Consider the following 15,917-nt stretch of genomic DNA (forward strand, 5'->3'; position numbering starts at 1 on the left):
AACTGATGAGCTGACAAGCTGAAGAGAAGGAACCAGAGCCTCCCCTCTCCCTACCCAATCGGGGGAGTGCAACTGAGTTGAGAAGACAGCCACCCTGGGAGACGTCAAAGTAATTGTTATAAAAGAGAAGGTTCTCATAGTCAAAAGGGAAACGATACGGCTAGAAAGGGATGAAACAATGACGGATCTCCGACGGTTCTGGGCAGCTTACAGAAAACAGCTTGCTCTAACAGTGATTTAAAACAACACACTTATGGCTTGTGTAAGCAGGATAAAAGAGGAGGGGACGAGTGTTTAAAGGAACGCGCGTGCCCTTTCTGCAGGAATAAGGTAGACCCAGCACCGGAGTCAAGGCGGAAGTCGGGTGGCAAGGTTGGCTGGCCCCGCCCCTAAGATCCTGGCCCCTGCTCAGGTCTTTGCCTCCTGGGACGGAGGCTGACTTGGCGCTAGCCGTCTATAGAGGGCGGAGGCCTGTAGACTACAGCTCCCGGCATGCAGTGCGGCGGGCGGGTCGCTGCACCTGCTCAGTGGGGCTGCCCCGGGCGCCTGGGTATTGATTATTCCATTGTGTGGGACGCCTCGGCTCCAGCCAGTGAATGAGGCGGAGGAGTGAGGGCTAGAAGGAGGAGGGCGAGGAGGAGGAGGAGACAGGGAGCAAGCCAGTGCCCAGGGTGAATCAATGGAAACCCACTCACGAAGCCGGGAAAACACTTCAGCCGCAGCCAAATAGCATTGATTATTTTCTTTCACTTCCCTCACCGCCGTGAATTTATTTATTTTTCCATCTCCGTCCCCGACGCCCCGGAGCGAGCGCTGAAGGGAGGGAGGAGGAGGGGCAAAAAGGAATCAACACATCGGAGAAGTCCCTTCCAAGAGCCGCCCCCTCCCCTCCCCGCCTCGCGCTGCTTGGCGGCCGCGGTTCGACTCCCGTCCCTGCTTCCAGCTGAGGTGTAAGTGCATCGATTTCCGATGCTGCTGGGTTGGTTTTTTTTTTTTTTTTCCTTTTCCTTTTTTTTTCTTCCTCTGCCTCTCACTCTCCTTCCCTTCCATGCTCTTCCGAATCTCGAGATCGTGGAGAGAGGAGGCTCTGGGAGACTGCTCCTGGAGGGGACGGAGAGGGACGGGAAGGGGCTGGGGGAGGGGACGCGGACGGACAGACAGCCGGGACGAAGAGGACAGGAGTGTGGGGGAGAAAGGGCGTGCGAGCCGGAATGGGGAAGAGAGGTAGGGGTGGAGAAATGGAGAAGAGAAAGATATGGGCCAGCGGGACAGACAGAGGGTAGCGAGAGCCTAGACGTACCGCGCCGAGCTGTACCAGGAGCGGGGTTCCTGGAGGGAATGGGAGGCTGGGTGAGTGCAAGGGCTCTGAGCTATAGCCGGGAGGGGCCTGCGGCGCAGAGGAGCTCAGCTGGCTGCGGGATGGGGGAGAAACCCGGGCGGGAAGGCTGATGGATGGGCTAGCGCGCCGGGGTGCTGGGTGGAAGGGGGAGTGGATACCTTTAATGCTCATTTTTGCCTGAAGTAGGTGAGGGGAGCCCCATTCACAGTGAAGCGTGCCTGCCCTGCTTCTCCTGCTACCCCGACTCGCCATCCGCTCTCCTATGCCCCTCATCATTTTTTGAGCTCTGGACCACGCTTCTCACTGTGCCTGCGTCCCCACTGATCTGTGGTTGTGCCATTTTTCACTTGGCTCCCCACCCCATCTATATTCAGTTCCGTGTGTTACTGTCTTGACTGTGACACTTCTCATCCGAGTGATCCTTACCACATACCCCTGTCCCTATGTGTCACACCTAGACTGACTGGTCGGCCATCCACGGCTCTCCTTCAGGGTCTGCACGACGGTGGCCTTTCCAGCTACTTTGGAGTTTGCTTATCAGCCATGATTGTGGTAGTCTTCGGTTGGGGGTCCTGAAAAGTAGGGGATGGAGGGAATGTGTCTACCCCTGATGACTCCAGTGCCCTTTCAGCGTGGGCATGACAGCTTTCTGCTCGCCTTCAGCAGGGAAGCGTTGGAACTTCTGGCATTGTTGATCACCTCGTTTGCCATGTGCCTTTGGGTCTCCAGTGTGTCCTCTGCCTTTCCACCACAAGCCTCCTTGCTGACTTCATTTTCCTCCCTTCCCCCACTCTACCATTGTATATATATATTTTTATCCCCAGTTTGTCTCGCCCTGTTGTCATAGCCTGTTATCTGATGAACTCCCTTGCACAGTCTCCATCTTTGTTCCCTGTTCTCCTTAGTCTACCAAAGTTGGGTTTTGTTTGGTTGTTTGTTGTTTTTTATCCCTTATCCTGTCACCCAGCGTTTTAACCCTAGCAGCAGCAGATGCCATGAGCAAAGGGCCGACTGAGAGATGGGGGTTATGTTTTGTGAAGGAACATAAAAAGGCCAAGAAATCAATTTAATGGGCTTCCAGGGGCGTGTAACTCCTCCATCAATCAGCTCCATTATGTCAGCTAACTGTCAACTTTAATTTTGTAAGGGGATGTTCTTTAGCTCCACCCCACCTGACTGCCCCCGTCCTTCAGTTCCTTCTAGATATCAGTGGCCTTTTCTTCACTTTTTAGTTCATTTTTCTCATGGGATGCTGCTATTATTCTCTTTGGACTTAGCAACATTCTTTATGAGACAGGTTTTATTATTTTCAGAAAACCTCCCTTATGCAAGGGCCATGTTCATTCCATCTAAAGGGTGGTAAACGTGGACAGGGGACTTGGAGAGTTTCTCGTGGGTTTAAACCCATCATTGTTTTTTCCAGACTCCAGCCGCTTAAAAGGATAAAAAGATGAGTTAGATATGGGCAGCTGATGGACGTGGGAGAACACATGGGTTAAAGAAATGCATGGCCAGAGGAAATGAAGAAATCTATACGGGATGAGGAGGAAAAGGGAGGAACTGAGAAGCGATTAATGAAAAACTGAGATAATTAAATAAATAAGTGAGTGGATAGCTGTACAGGAGGAAAAAGAAAGATGATAGAGTGTTCCTAAGGAGGGGTCAACAAAAGCAATATGAAAGGAGTCTAGTGGTGGAGTGGGGGGAGGGAGGAATTGAGGAGTAAGATGTGGTGGCACAGAGTATGGTACAAAGAAGGTAGAGGGGTGGCGAAGGCAGGCGTGCTGGAGCAGATCAGAGCTGCGCAGAGCCCTGGAAAGGGAGAAGAGGAAGGAGTGGGGCATCAAAGGAGACAAACGCCTCCAGTGCGCAAGACCAAGGCAAAGAGGGAGCCCTGCAGGGGGTGAGCAATTTGGAAAAAATGGCTCCGCAGCCTACCACTGGGCCCTGAAAGAGAGATGCTTGTGTGGAGAAAAAAATCACAGAGATGAAGAGAGACAGAGAATCTCGCCAGCATTCATTCCGTCAGCCCCATCAGTCACTCTTTATTTTATTGCCAAGCCAGGAGAACATAGCAAAGAGATGAAAGAGCAGAATTCCCATTTACTTCAGATGACAGGAACTTGAATCTTCCCAGCCCCCTGAGAACCGAAGACTTCAAGCCTCTGATGTCATAAATTGCTGGGTTGCCTTGGCAACCTGACAGGGTCCCTCCTCCATGATGTCAGAGGCAGCTGGTGTTGCCGTATTGAGACCCATATAGGGACAACTTGCCCCTCTGCATCACATGTGGCACTGGGGTCTGGATAGAATCATGTCTGCAGGACTCTTGTCTGTAGCAGTGACTTTGCTTCTCTGGAGGTAGCTATTCTTAGCTCAGGACAATTGTCACAAACTATTTTGTGAGTGTCTGAGGCTCGCTAAATCCTGACAGAAAGAAGCAAGAGGAAGTGACCTCAAGAGGCAGTGGGCATCGAGGTTGAAATGGTAGGATAGAGAGGCAGGCAAAAAAGGAAGAGAACTAAAAATGACAGCCACAGAGCAGGAAAGAAGGCTTTGTGAGCCAGAAGGAGAGCTGCTGAAAGCATCACGGGGAACTGGTGTAGGGTTTAGGAGGGAAAGCCAAAGCTGGAAATTCAGAAGACCAGAGCAGAGTGTAAACAGGCCTGCGTAGAATGGGGGGAGAGTGGTTGGAGGGTTGAGACAAGGTCTCACTCTGTAGCCCAGGCTGACTTGGAACTTGAGATTCTCCTGCTACAGTCTCCTAGGTTCTAACATTTTGGGTCTGAGCCACCATACCTACCTCTGGTTTCTAATTGCTTTGTAACATTTCGTAGTATCTGCCACACAGGTACTCATAAACACCTGTTGAACAAATGTTTAGAGTCTGAGAGTTGTCCTGACTCCCGTCCTGTCTCCTAGGCCTCCGTCTACATACATAGCCAAGTCAGGAAATCAGAAATGGGGAAAGGCCAGCAGCCCAAAGCGGGGCGGTGTTCAGGGCTGAAGGCAGCCAAACTAACTCTCAAGGCGGATCTGGGAAGTCTATAAAGATAACGGGAATGAGCCATCCAAGGAGCCCAGGGAGGATACAGAGGACAAAGAGGCAGATTCCAGAAAAGGCCCAGGGGTGTTTTTCAAAGAGCAGGCAAATACGAAGTAGCATCTTCACCCCATTCCCTGTCATGAGGCTAAAACAAAATCAGCCATACTCAGACACATGCACACACGATGACCACAAAAGTTCATAAATCAGTACAGACTCACCTTAGACACCTGTCTTACAGGGGTTACAAGGACATGAACACTGGCCAAGTGGGTCAGAAGATAAGAGATAGGCATGAACTGCTGCCCAAACCTTGGTGTAAACAACCCTGTAGGAAAATACCTTAACATCTGACTGCTGATTGTTGGGAAAAATCGTGAGATACAGAGCTCACTTTGAGTGTCAGAAGCTGCAGAAAGAAGCCTTCTAGGAGAAAGGGGCCTCAAACCAGGGCCTTAGGACCTGTGCTGTTCCTGCACGAAAGAGGCAGAAGACCCTGAATGAGATAAGAAAGCTGACAGAAAAGACAAGGAAGAGAGAGTCTGGTTTATAATAAGCAAGCCCTGGCAGCAGAAGGGGTGGAGGTCGGGGGTGGCAGTGAAGGGGGAGGACAGTGGCAGCTATGTGTGCTGTCAGCAGCCGCCCCAGACTTGGGCAGCTCATATTTTGCAGCAGGTGACAAGCTGTCGACACGGCGGTCCTTTACCTCACTGTTAGAAACTCATTTCATTGATTTTTCCATCTTTCTTCTCAGACTCCTCACACTAAGCTCCGGGCATCCCACCACCCGCTTTCCCAGGGCCCCTGTGCTCTCTGGGAAGCCTCGGTGAACTCACTGCCTACCAATCCCTTTTCCACCCACCCCTGGCTGGGAGGCGGGTGAAAGAGATCATGTCCAGACGGTGGATCCACTCCTGTGTTACGCTTTACTGGTGGGATGGGGAAGTCTTCTTTCTTTTTTTAGCTTTTTCTTGAGACAAGGCTCTGCTGTCTAGTTGTAACTATCCTGGCACTTGCAACAAAAACCAGGCTGGCCTTCACTGACAGGGATACTCCTACTGCAGCCTCCTGAGTCCTAGATTCTTTATCTTTTTTGGGGGGGGCTCATGTAGTCCTCAAACTCACTACATATCAGTGGCTGACCTCGCATTCCTGCTCTTTACTGCCTCTCCCTCCCAAGTCCCAGGGTTACAAGCAAGCAGCATGGTGCGCAGCTTCTTTCCTTTCCATGTCCCGTGAAGGCAGCTCAGCACCCCTCAGCGTACTGGAGTTTCCTCTTGTGTTTGAGCAGGAATACAGGATTGGTTCAGAACTAAAGTTCAGGCCTTGGAATTCGCAACAGAGCCATCCACCAAAATGATGTATGCCTGGGGGCGTGCACCATGAGGAGACCATATCGTTCAGGGTGTGCGCATAGAGGGTCTGTAGCACGCAAGCGCCAAGCTGGTGGGGCTGCATGGCTGTGAGCCATACGTTTGTAGTGTAAGTGTGGACATTTCCCCAGCGCAGCCTCTAGTCTCAGCTAACGCCGCTCACCCTCTCCTTCTCTGGGCTCGAGTGAGAGGTCAAGCCTTGGTTGCCAGTCATCTGGCTTCTCAATGAAGGAAGGCAGAGGATTGGATTGTTTCGTCAGAGGAAAAACATGGAGTCAATTCCTTCCATACTCAAAAGTGTCCTTGTTGGCTATTCAAGCCAAAGGCCCTCTGCCCCTTCCCTCCAATCCTCTCATCCAGTCTCCCCTCTTCTGTCCCAGGCCTCTTCCCTGCTTTATAGCTACTTCATCCGTGTTTGGAAACCGGGCCCGCTCAGGTCACAGATACTCTTCTTCCACCTCTGGCTTCTTCAGACTCTGTGGTTTCTACAAACCCAGAGATATATCCTGGTGCCTTAGGAACTGAAATGTGCTGGAGAGGGTGAAAGAAAAGAGCAGATAAGAAAAAGCAGTCAGTCACAGTGGCCACCATGACGCATGCCACTCGGGCCTGTGTCTCAGCACTTGTGAGTGGAAGCAGGGCTCAGAGTTCAAGGTCACCGGCTACAGCAGGGAGTTTGAGGCCAGCCTGAGACTCTTTTAAAAGTTCTGGACAGCCTGGGCCCTAAGAGTGGGATAAAGATGGAAGACATGACTTTGAGATGAGAGGGGGAGGGTTGTGTGGACAGAAACAGAACCTCAGAGCGAGCGGATAGTCTGAACCCTTCCCCACCCCTCTCATGCAAGCCAGACAGCCCAAGAGGAGGGGGAGGGCCTTAACTCAGCTCCAGGTCAGTCCTGAGTTCGAGCCGTGCTGGTGATGACCCTTATGGGAGGAACTGAAGTGGGAAATTAACCAATATAATGAAGTCGCTGCTGTTTGTTTGTCTTTGCTGGTTTCCCCTGGAGATTTGGCCAGACAGGGCGGTGTGGGGGAGGAGAAGGACATCAGAGGTGAAGGGCAAGGGAAGGGTGCCAAAGAGGACAGAGAGAAGGAAATGTGAAGGACAGGCACCGTACGGAAGGCCCTGAATGGAAGTAACGCAACCCAGAGCTGAAGGCAAAGGGAGACAGCAGAGAAACATAAGAAGCAAGGAGAGAGGAGAGAGATGGACAGAGGAGAGAACAATAGGCCTGAAGGAAGCCGGGGAAAGGGCAACCAGAGAGGTGGACTGTGGTGGCAAGCAGGAGGGACTAGCCCGGCCAGAGCTGTGAAAGCTGCAGCTGGTGGGGCCAGTGGGCGGGGCCTCGTCTCCATCTCTAATGGCTGTGAAATGAGGTTAGCTCCATTAGAAGCTGCGAGAGTGTAACGAGATCACACTCATTAGGGATGGGCCATCCAAGTAATTACCACCACCCCAAACACTCTGCGCCAGCCGCCAGCCGGCCACCAAGCACTTGCAGGCACACACACACACACACACACACACACACACAGCATACCACACGATGCAGAACGGAAAGCTAGGGCCAACAGCCCTGTGAGCCCCACACTTTAGGGCATGCCTGCCTGAAGTTAGCACATTCACTAGCCCCCAAAGAGGCGCCCCAGTAGGCCTACACCTAGGCCACCTACCCCACCTGCCACACACACACAGTCAAAGAGCAATAATTTCCAATATTCCCCCATCAGGAAATAAGGTATGTGCCTAGAGAGTGCCTAGAGAGCTATTTTACTGATCGATCACACCCAAAGTGGTAGTCTTAAAGGGGGACAAAACTACATGACATACCACTTGCCATTCCTCATAGCACGTGTGGCTTTAGGCCACACGGCTGGGTCCTTTTCATACCACAGACTAGAACCAGAATCCAATACCAGGTGTCTGACTACAAAGGGGGTATTGCCACTCCTACACTTTCAGCCCCAAGTCTGCTTTTTTTGGTTTTTTTTTTTTTTTGTTTTTTGTTTTTAAGTAACATCATTCTGCTTGATGGAGTTCATGTGCTAATATGGATACACGTGTAGACTTTTCACTTGTTGAAAATTATCTTTTCTTGTGTGTATATGGAGGTCAGAGGTCGACTGCAGTCAGTTTTCTCCTTTCATCTTTGTGTAGTTTCTTGGGATTGAACTCAGGCTGTCTAGCATGTACCATCGGATGAGCCATCTCTCCATCTTTGAATTTAAAGAAACATAAATAGACATCATTCAAAGAGCCCTCCCCTAGCCCCAGCTTCCTGTACAGACAGAGTGACCACCCTGCACCCTCAGGCCCAAAGAGGAGCAACAGCAAATGCACCAGGGCAGTGGAACAGTTCACACAGGCCAGTGCCAGTGGTGGCGCACGCCTTTGATCCCAGCGCTCCGGGGGCAGAGGCAGGCGGATCTCTGTGAGTCTGAGGCCAGCCTGGTCTGCAGAGCTAGTTCCAGGACAGTCATGGCTGTTACACAGAGGAAAACAAACAAAAAAGGCCTTTTCAGACTGCATGCTAGCCAAGAGCAGAGGCCCTGTGGCCAGGCCACCCAAGGTCCAAGTATAGCCTACTTTATTATTTTATATCATTATCATCATCATCATCATCGTAATCATCATCATTATCATCATTGAAATGGCCTCACTATGTAACTCTGGCTAGCTTCAAACTCACAGTGATACACCTGCCTCTGCCTCCCTAGTGTTAGGATGCCAGGATTAACGGTGTGTGCCACCATGCTGGCTCCTTCCTTTAAAAAGAAAATATACATTTATTTGTATATATGTATACATACAAAAAACATTTGTGTGTATGTATATAAGCACACAAGGGGGTGCACACACACAAACACACACTGAAATCATCTGTTCTCTCTCTCCACCATATGGGTCCCGAGGACCGAACTTGGGTCATGAGATTTGGCATCACATGCCATTACCCGCTGAGCCATCTTGCTGGCCCTCGATTCTGCTTTCTAAAAGAGACTTTAAAAATCACTGACCTCTCAGTTTGTGTCTGTGTTTGTGGACTGGGACGAAGAGGTGTCTGTGCTGCTGTCAGACAGTAGTGGACGGTCAGGGTTGTGATGCCTGCCAGGGCGCCACATAGTCCCTGTCGCGCAGCAAACATTTAAAGATGTTGGCTGTTGTGAGTAGGAGTGTATCTTAGTGGCTGTGTGCTTGTTTAGCATATGCCAGACCCTATGCTAAAGATGTCAGCATTGTAATTACCACAGCTACAGGTGGAGCATCCTCAATTCAAGAGAGACAGTGCACCGCAGTCTAAACTTGAAAACAGTGTCACTGATGGGTTCTTGATATTACTGACAGAAGAATTTAAAAGCAAAGCTGGGTGTGTTGGCACACTCCTTTTAATCCCAGCCCTCAGGAGGCAGAGGCAGGCTGGATCTCCATGAATTCAAGGCCAGCCTGATCTACCTATGGAGTTCCAGGTCAACTAAAGCTTTGAGATTCTGCCTTTGGAAAAAAAAATAATAAGCTGGGCAGTGTTGGAGCTTGCCTTTAATCTCAGCCCTCCGGAGGCAGAGGCAGGTGGATCTCTGGGAGTTTGAGGCCAGCCTGGTCTACAAAGTGAGTTCCAGAATAGCCAGGGCTGTTACACAGAGAAACCATGTCTCAAAAAGCCCAAAAAGGAAAATAAATCAAAATGGTCTTAAAAGAAAGCTTGAGGCCATTTCATTCAAATGTGAGAGAAAAATGAGAGGACAGGCAAGCTGGAAATCTGGGAGCTTTAAGAGAAAGGAGGTGGGAAAGAAGAGCAGCGTGCCTTTTGGGTTTATAGACCAGCTGTAGGTCTGCAAGCCACTGGGGACGTTGGAGGACTTCAGAGAAAACAGTGGGAAAGCCCGGAGTTAGAGCAAGCCCTCTTAGGATGTTGGCAGGTGTCCAAAGAAGAAATAAAAAGGAAAAGTTAGACTTTTGAGCCAGAACTCAGGAATGCAGTCGGGCTCATCAGTGAATATCTGTAAGCAGCTGCATTAAAGGAGGGGCTTCTGGGGCTTACAAGTAAGGTTGTGCCTAGAAGGGATAATTAGTTCTCCCGTTTCCTTAGCTTGTCTTCAGGTGAATCCGCTCTCCTAACGGTTGGGATCCTGGTCAAGTGATTGACAGGCTAAGTTGGATTTGAGGGAGAGGGCAAAAGTATGCAATGTTCTAATATTTAAGGCAAATCAGAATGTCTAGTCTCCACCCAGGGCCAGAGGAAGAGCCCAGATTCCATTCCTCTGAACAAGAAGTCGCTTTCCTGTGTGGTCTTTAACAAAGTTTTGCTGCCTCCACCCTTTCCTAAGGTAATGGGAGGTGGAGTCCGTCTTAGAGCCCTGCAAGCCTGCCAGTGCCTAACATTAGCCAGGGGGAAATTTGTTTTTGTTTTTGTTTTGTTTTGTTTTGTTTTGTTTTTAAGGTTTTGGAAGTTTGTTTCATCTTTTTGTTTTTCGAGATAGGTTCTCTCGTAGCCCTAGCTGGTCTAAACCAGACTATCATTGAACTCATAGCCATCTGTATGCCTGTGTGCACGTGGGTGTGGATGCTGGTATTGGAGCCCCTGGAGCTAGTTACAGAGGATTGACGCAGCTGTGTGGATGCTGGGACCCTCTGCAAGGACAGAGGGGGTTCTTAACCCCTTGGCCGGCTCCCCAGCCCCAGAAGGAAGAGGGAAGTTCTCCACAGCACTTGAGTGTCCCTGTGTTATGCCCGTGATCCATACACATACTGTAGGTGTAGGCGGTACTAGAATCATAGCGCTGCTCAAAAACTCATTTAAAACATTTTGGACTTCCTCTTTTGGTTTCTTATTTGTTTGAGACAAAGCCTTAACCCTAGGCTAGACCCAAGCTCACAATCCAGCTCAGGCTGGCCAAGCCCAGGAGAGTTTGATTTGTTTGTGTCATTCATTGCTGACTGTTACCCAAGACCCCATGCATATAAGGCAAGCACCCCCCCTATATTATATACCCACCCCTACTTTGGATGTTTAGAATAGAGATATCCAAACTGTAGTAGTAGTTGTAATATGATCTACTTATTTATTCTTTTATTTAGTAGTGGTTGGGATTGAACCAGGTCCTCGTCCATGTCAGGCGAGTGTTTTACCACTGAGCTGCTTCCTCCTATAGCTGCCTTTTGTGCATACTCTTTATTTATGCATTTATTTTGGTGTTTTGAGCCAGGCTTCTATGTAACTGTGTAGCCAAGGTTGGCCTTGAACTCCTCTTCCTTTTATTTCTGACTCCTGAGTGCTGGGATTACAGGCGCACACCACCATGCTTGGCACTTTTTTATTTTGAGATAGGGTCCCAGTTTTTGCCCAGACAGGTTCAAACTTATGATCTTTCTGTCTCAGTCTTCTGAGTAGCTGGGGTGACAGGCAAGGCTGTTATAGTAGTATTTAAATGACATTATTACATAACACAAATGTAGACAGAAGTTTCTGTCCTGCCTGGTCCCGCAGCTGTTCAGTCCCAGAGAAACACATAGAGGCTTATATTAATTATGAATTGTTTGGTCTCTTAGCTCAGGCTTATTATTAACTAGCTCTTACAACTTAAATTAACCCATAATTCTTGTCTATGTTTTGCCACATGGCTTAGTTAGTACCTTTTCTCAGTGCAAAATTCTCATCTTGCTTCCTCTGCATCTGACAGGTGACTGTTCTTGATAAAAACCTTGTAATATTTTCCTCAGACACATATGTTAATTTATGGTTCGTTTCTGAGACTGGGGAAATGTTCATCTGAGTATTCCATTACTATAACAATCACATCCTCACAAACTATGTTAGCCACACACAAGCTCACATCAAATTGAAGAACCAGAAAAACTTGAAGAGACCTTACAGTGATAGTCTTCCAAACTCAAAGAATCTTTCAGAGTTACCTCATGCCTGGATCAAGCATGGTGGTGAGTCTAAATTTAAGGTCACCAGCCTCTGCGTCCTCACTTCTAAGTGCTCCTATGAGAGGGTTCTTTCTGAGCAGGCTTCGTGTTGCCTTCCAAGCTTGAGGCATGCGGAACATGTGGCCTTCTGAGTCGCACACAGAGGGAGTCGAGAGAAGGCACAGAAGCTAATAAGTAATAGTTCTTCCGGAGTTCAGTTCCTAGTCTCTGCCTTGGTGCAGCTGCCAGCCGCCTCCATCTCCAGCCCCTGGGGGAACTGACACTTTCGCTCCCCCAGCAATCTCACACACAGACACACACATAGACATAAATACAGACCTGTGCACCAGAGCGGCCCCATGCCCTGTCCTAGGACATCTACCACCTCACACACAGACACACACATAGACATAAATACAGACCTGTGCACCAGAGCACCCATGCCCTGTCCTAGGACATCTACCACCTCACACACAGACACACACATAGACATAAATACAGACCTGTGCACCAGAGCGGCCCCATGCCCTGTCCTAGGACATCTACCACCTCACACACAGACGTACACATACATAGACATAAATACAGACCTGTGCACCAGAGCGGCCCCATGCCCTGTCCTAGGACATCTACCACCCAGTTGGCATGCTCTTCTCCTGGATACTCACCCCTACTAGAGGTGAACACACCTCAGAAAACCAGCCCGCAGCTGGTCTTCCACCCCTGTCGCCTTCCCACCCGCCTCCATCTTCCTCCAAGTCTTCCCCTTTTCTCCTGGCTTCCCTCAAACCCACCCTTAAGCTTCTTGCTAGGTACACAAGAGCCTCCCAGTAGCCTTCCTCACACTAGGGCAGTATTTGCATATGCAAATCAACCTGCAGCTCATCTCTTTCCCCCCCCCCCCACCTTGGCCTTGGTGGCCTTGTCTGCTTACTTCACTTTCCTCTGCACTCGATTCTCTCTTACACAAAGTAAGCACTTTTTAAATATTCATGAGGATGGGCGATCAGTGGGAAGGTGGATAGAATCAGAATGGAAGCTGGGATAGTGCACTTTCATTTCCCTTCTAAATTCAAGGTATGATTGGGAAAGAGGAATTATCATTTTAAATGTGGTGGAAGCTGGGCCTTGCCTGATCCAGGCCTGTGATCTCTGTGCTTGGGAGGAGCACAGTTTGGGGCTTGCCTGGGCCACAGAGTGAATTCAAGACCACCCAGAGCAACCTAGTCAGATCTTGTCTCAGAAAATAAAGAGGGCCAGCAAGTAGTGCGGTTCAGTGCATAAAGGCACCTGTTGCCAGGTTTGTTGACCCACATTGGTTGCCTGCATCTACACACACACACACACACACACACAGAAACACAGACACAGATACACGCACATACATAGATACACTGAGACACAGACATACACACACAGAGTAAATAAAAAAATATTTGTAGAAGATTGAAATTTCAGGGGCTAGAGAGATGGCTCAATGGTTAAGAGCACTGACTGCTTTTCCAGAGGACCCAGATTCAATTCCCAGCACCCACATGGCAGCTTACAACTGTCTATAACTCCAGTTCCAGGGGACCCGACACCCTCACACAGATATACATGCAGGCAAGACACCAATATACATAAAATAAATAATAATAATAATAATAAAGCTGAGACAGAACATAAAGAATATATTTAAAAATTGAAATTTCCTTTTAAAAAATAATAAAAATCAAAGAGGGGTTGGCTGGGCATGATGGTACACACATTTAATTCTAGTACTTGAGGACAGCCTGGTCTTTAGAGAGAGTTCCAGGGCTATATGATGAAACCATGTTTCAGAAAAAAAAAAAAGGAGGGAATGGCTCAGCAATTGAGAGTACTAAGCACTTACTGCTTTTGGAGAGGACCCAGTTCCCATCACCTATGTCTGCAGACTCACAATTGCCTGTAACTCCAAATCTAAAGGGGATCCCATGTCTTTGGTCTCCACCAGCACCTACACTCACACACGTGGGCACACACATGTACAGAATTAAAACTAATAAAAACAAACCTTTAAAATAAAAGGTCTGCATATGCAGCTCAGTGGGAGCGCGCTTCCTTCTCGAGGCCCTAGATTCAGTGCCTATAGCCACAAAAATAAAGGAATGTAGGGCCAGCAGTGGTCACACACACCTTTAATCCCAGCACTTGGGAAGCAGAGGCAGGCAGATCTCTGAGTTTGAGGCCAGTCCGGTCTACAAAGTGAGTTCCAGGACTGCCGGTGTTGTTACACAGAGACACCCTGCCTTGAAAAATAAAAAATAAATAAATAAGTAAATAAAGGAATCCATTAAAAAGTAAATGCAGGGAAAAAATAACTACATCTTGAAATTTGCAGGCAAATGGATGGAGCTAGAAAACATCATATTGAGCGAGGTAACCCAGACCCAGGAAGACAATTATTATATGTGCTCACTCATAAGTGGTTTTTAAACATAAAGCAAAGAAAACCAGCCTACAAATCACAGTCCCAGAGAACCTAGACAACAATGAGGACCTTAAGAGAGACAGACATACATAGATCTAATCTACATGGGAAGTAGAATAAAGACAAGATCTCCTGAGTAAATTGGGAGCATGGGGACTTTGGGTGAGGGTTGAAGGGGAGGGGAGAGGCAGGGAGGGGAGCAGAGAAAAATGTAGAGCTCAATAAAAATCAATAAATGCAAACAAAAGTTCAGACCTCAGCATTAGCTGCTTCACCTAGCCAGAGGGTGAGTTTAGGCAAGCTTCCTCTTCCTGCTCTGAGATGAGGAGCTCTAGACCCTGCAGCCAGGCAAGAGCTGCACAGGAGCTCCCACCGGAGCCGAGGACAGGAGTCCACTGCCGGCCTGGGCTCTAGAGCAAAATCCTGTCTCAAAAGGAAGGAGGGAGGGAGGGAGGGAGGGAGGGAGGGAGGAAGGAAAGGAAAGGAAAGGAAAGGAAAGGAAAGGAAAGGAAAGGAAAGGAAAGGAAAGGAAAGGAAAGGAGGGAAAAAGTGAAGTGTAAGGCTGGGAGCCTGGGTTTGAATCCTGCCCACCCGGCCAACCTGCTAAAGAGACACAGCAGAAGGGATGTCAGCCTTACCTCAGACCTGTGCTCTATCCCAGGGGAAGAGACAGCCACCACAGAAGGTAAAGAACAGACCTCACTGACACCCAGGCCATGCACACTTCACGTTGCCTTTTCTGGACATTACTCCCCTTTTCCCACATGAGGAAACAGTCTGGATAAGCAGCTCACCAAGGCTGATAGCTAGTGAGTGGTGGAACCAGCTGGATTGCGGTCTGCGTGGATCTTAGCCCATGCTCTTCCACCTTAAACTGTAAATATGTCAGTGCTTGAGCTGTTGCCGTGTGTGTGTGTGTGTGTCTGTGTGTGTGTGTGTGTGTATGTGTGTGTCCTTCAGCACCACACACCAAAAAGTAGCCAGCTTGGACACGCACAACACACACACACACACACACACTTCATGAATTGACTCTAAGGGAAGGGTAACCGAAGACAAAAATGTTTGGAAAACTGATGTGAAAATCATGGTATGCAGATTTTAAGCAAGTGTAATACTGCTTCCCTGACAGGCTTTTCCACAAAACCTTTTGTCCTTTAATGAGCCTGAGGAAATGGAGAGGGGCAGGCTTTGCTTAGGCTTGGTGATGTTCCCTCTGTGACCACTAGGGAGCAGTGGTGTTTCTTTTCCTCCTAGTCGCACCCAATTCTGTCGGCTTGCCTGGGCTCCCTGGCCTGTCAGTGAGGGCTGAGTCTCTCCTTTCTCTGACTGCATTTCAGTACTGGACCGCGCCCCACCCTCAGCACTAGTAATTCTCGAGGGGTCTCCAGTTGCGGGGGTCTCAGAGTTTCGCCTTAAAGATCTTCCTCTTGTTCTCTGCAACTTCAAATTTAAGCCTTTCTGTTTCTGCCTCCTGGCCTCACTTCCGCTCTCTGGGTCCTAATGTGAGACGTGCTACCCCCGCCCTCCCAGCCCCATCTCTCTCTCCTTCTGCCTTCCCCCTTTAGGTCAGTAATTGCGACTGCCTTGCGTTTGGGGAACATTAATTCCTGCCGTGCTTTTTTGTCTTCCTTTTTTTGTTTGTTTGTTTGGTTGGTTGGTTTTTCGAGACAGGGTCTCTGTGTAGCCTTGGCTGTCCTGGAACTCACTCTGTAGACCAGGCTGGCCGCAAACTACAGAGATCTGCCTGCCTCAGCTGGGATTAAAGGTGTGTGCCACCACCGCCCAGCTCC

At 49.1% G+C, this 15,917-nt stretch overlaps 1 protein-coding gene across 1 annotated transcript in view; it reads left to right on the top strand.

Moving 5' to 3' along the window:
• Nucleotides 1-585: 585 nt before the first annotated feature.
• Nucleotides 586-15,917, top strand: part of Zfhx2 (zinc finger homeobox 2) — a 33,244-nt gene continuing 17,912 nt past the window's right edge. Inside the window, exon 1 of the mRNA XM_038310590.1 lies at nt 586-950. The gene's annotated coding sequence lies outside the window, so the exon portion shown is untranslated. The remainder of the gene's footprint in view (nt 951-15,917) is intronic.

This window comes from Arvicola amphibius, chromosome 13 (assembly GCF_903992535.2).
Source record: "Arvicola amphibius chromosome 13, mArvAmp1.2, whole genome shotgun sequence".
Lineage (NCBI taxonomy): Eukaryota > Metazoa > Chordata > Mammalia > Rodentia > Cricetidae > Arvicola > Arvicola amphibius.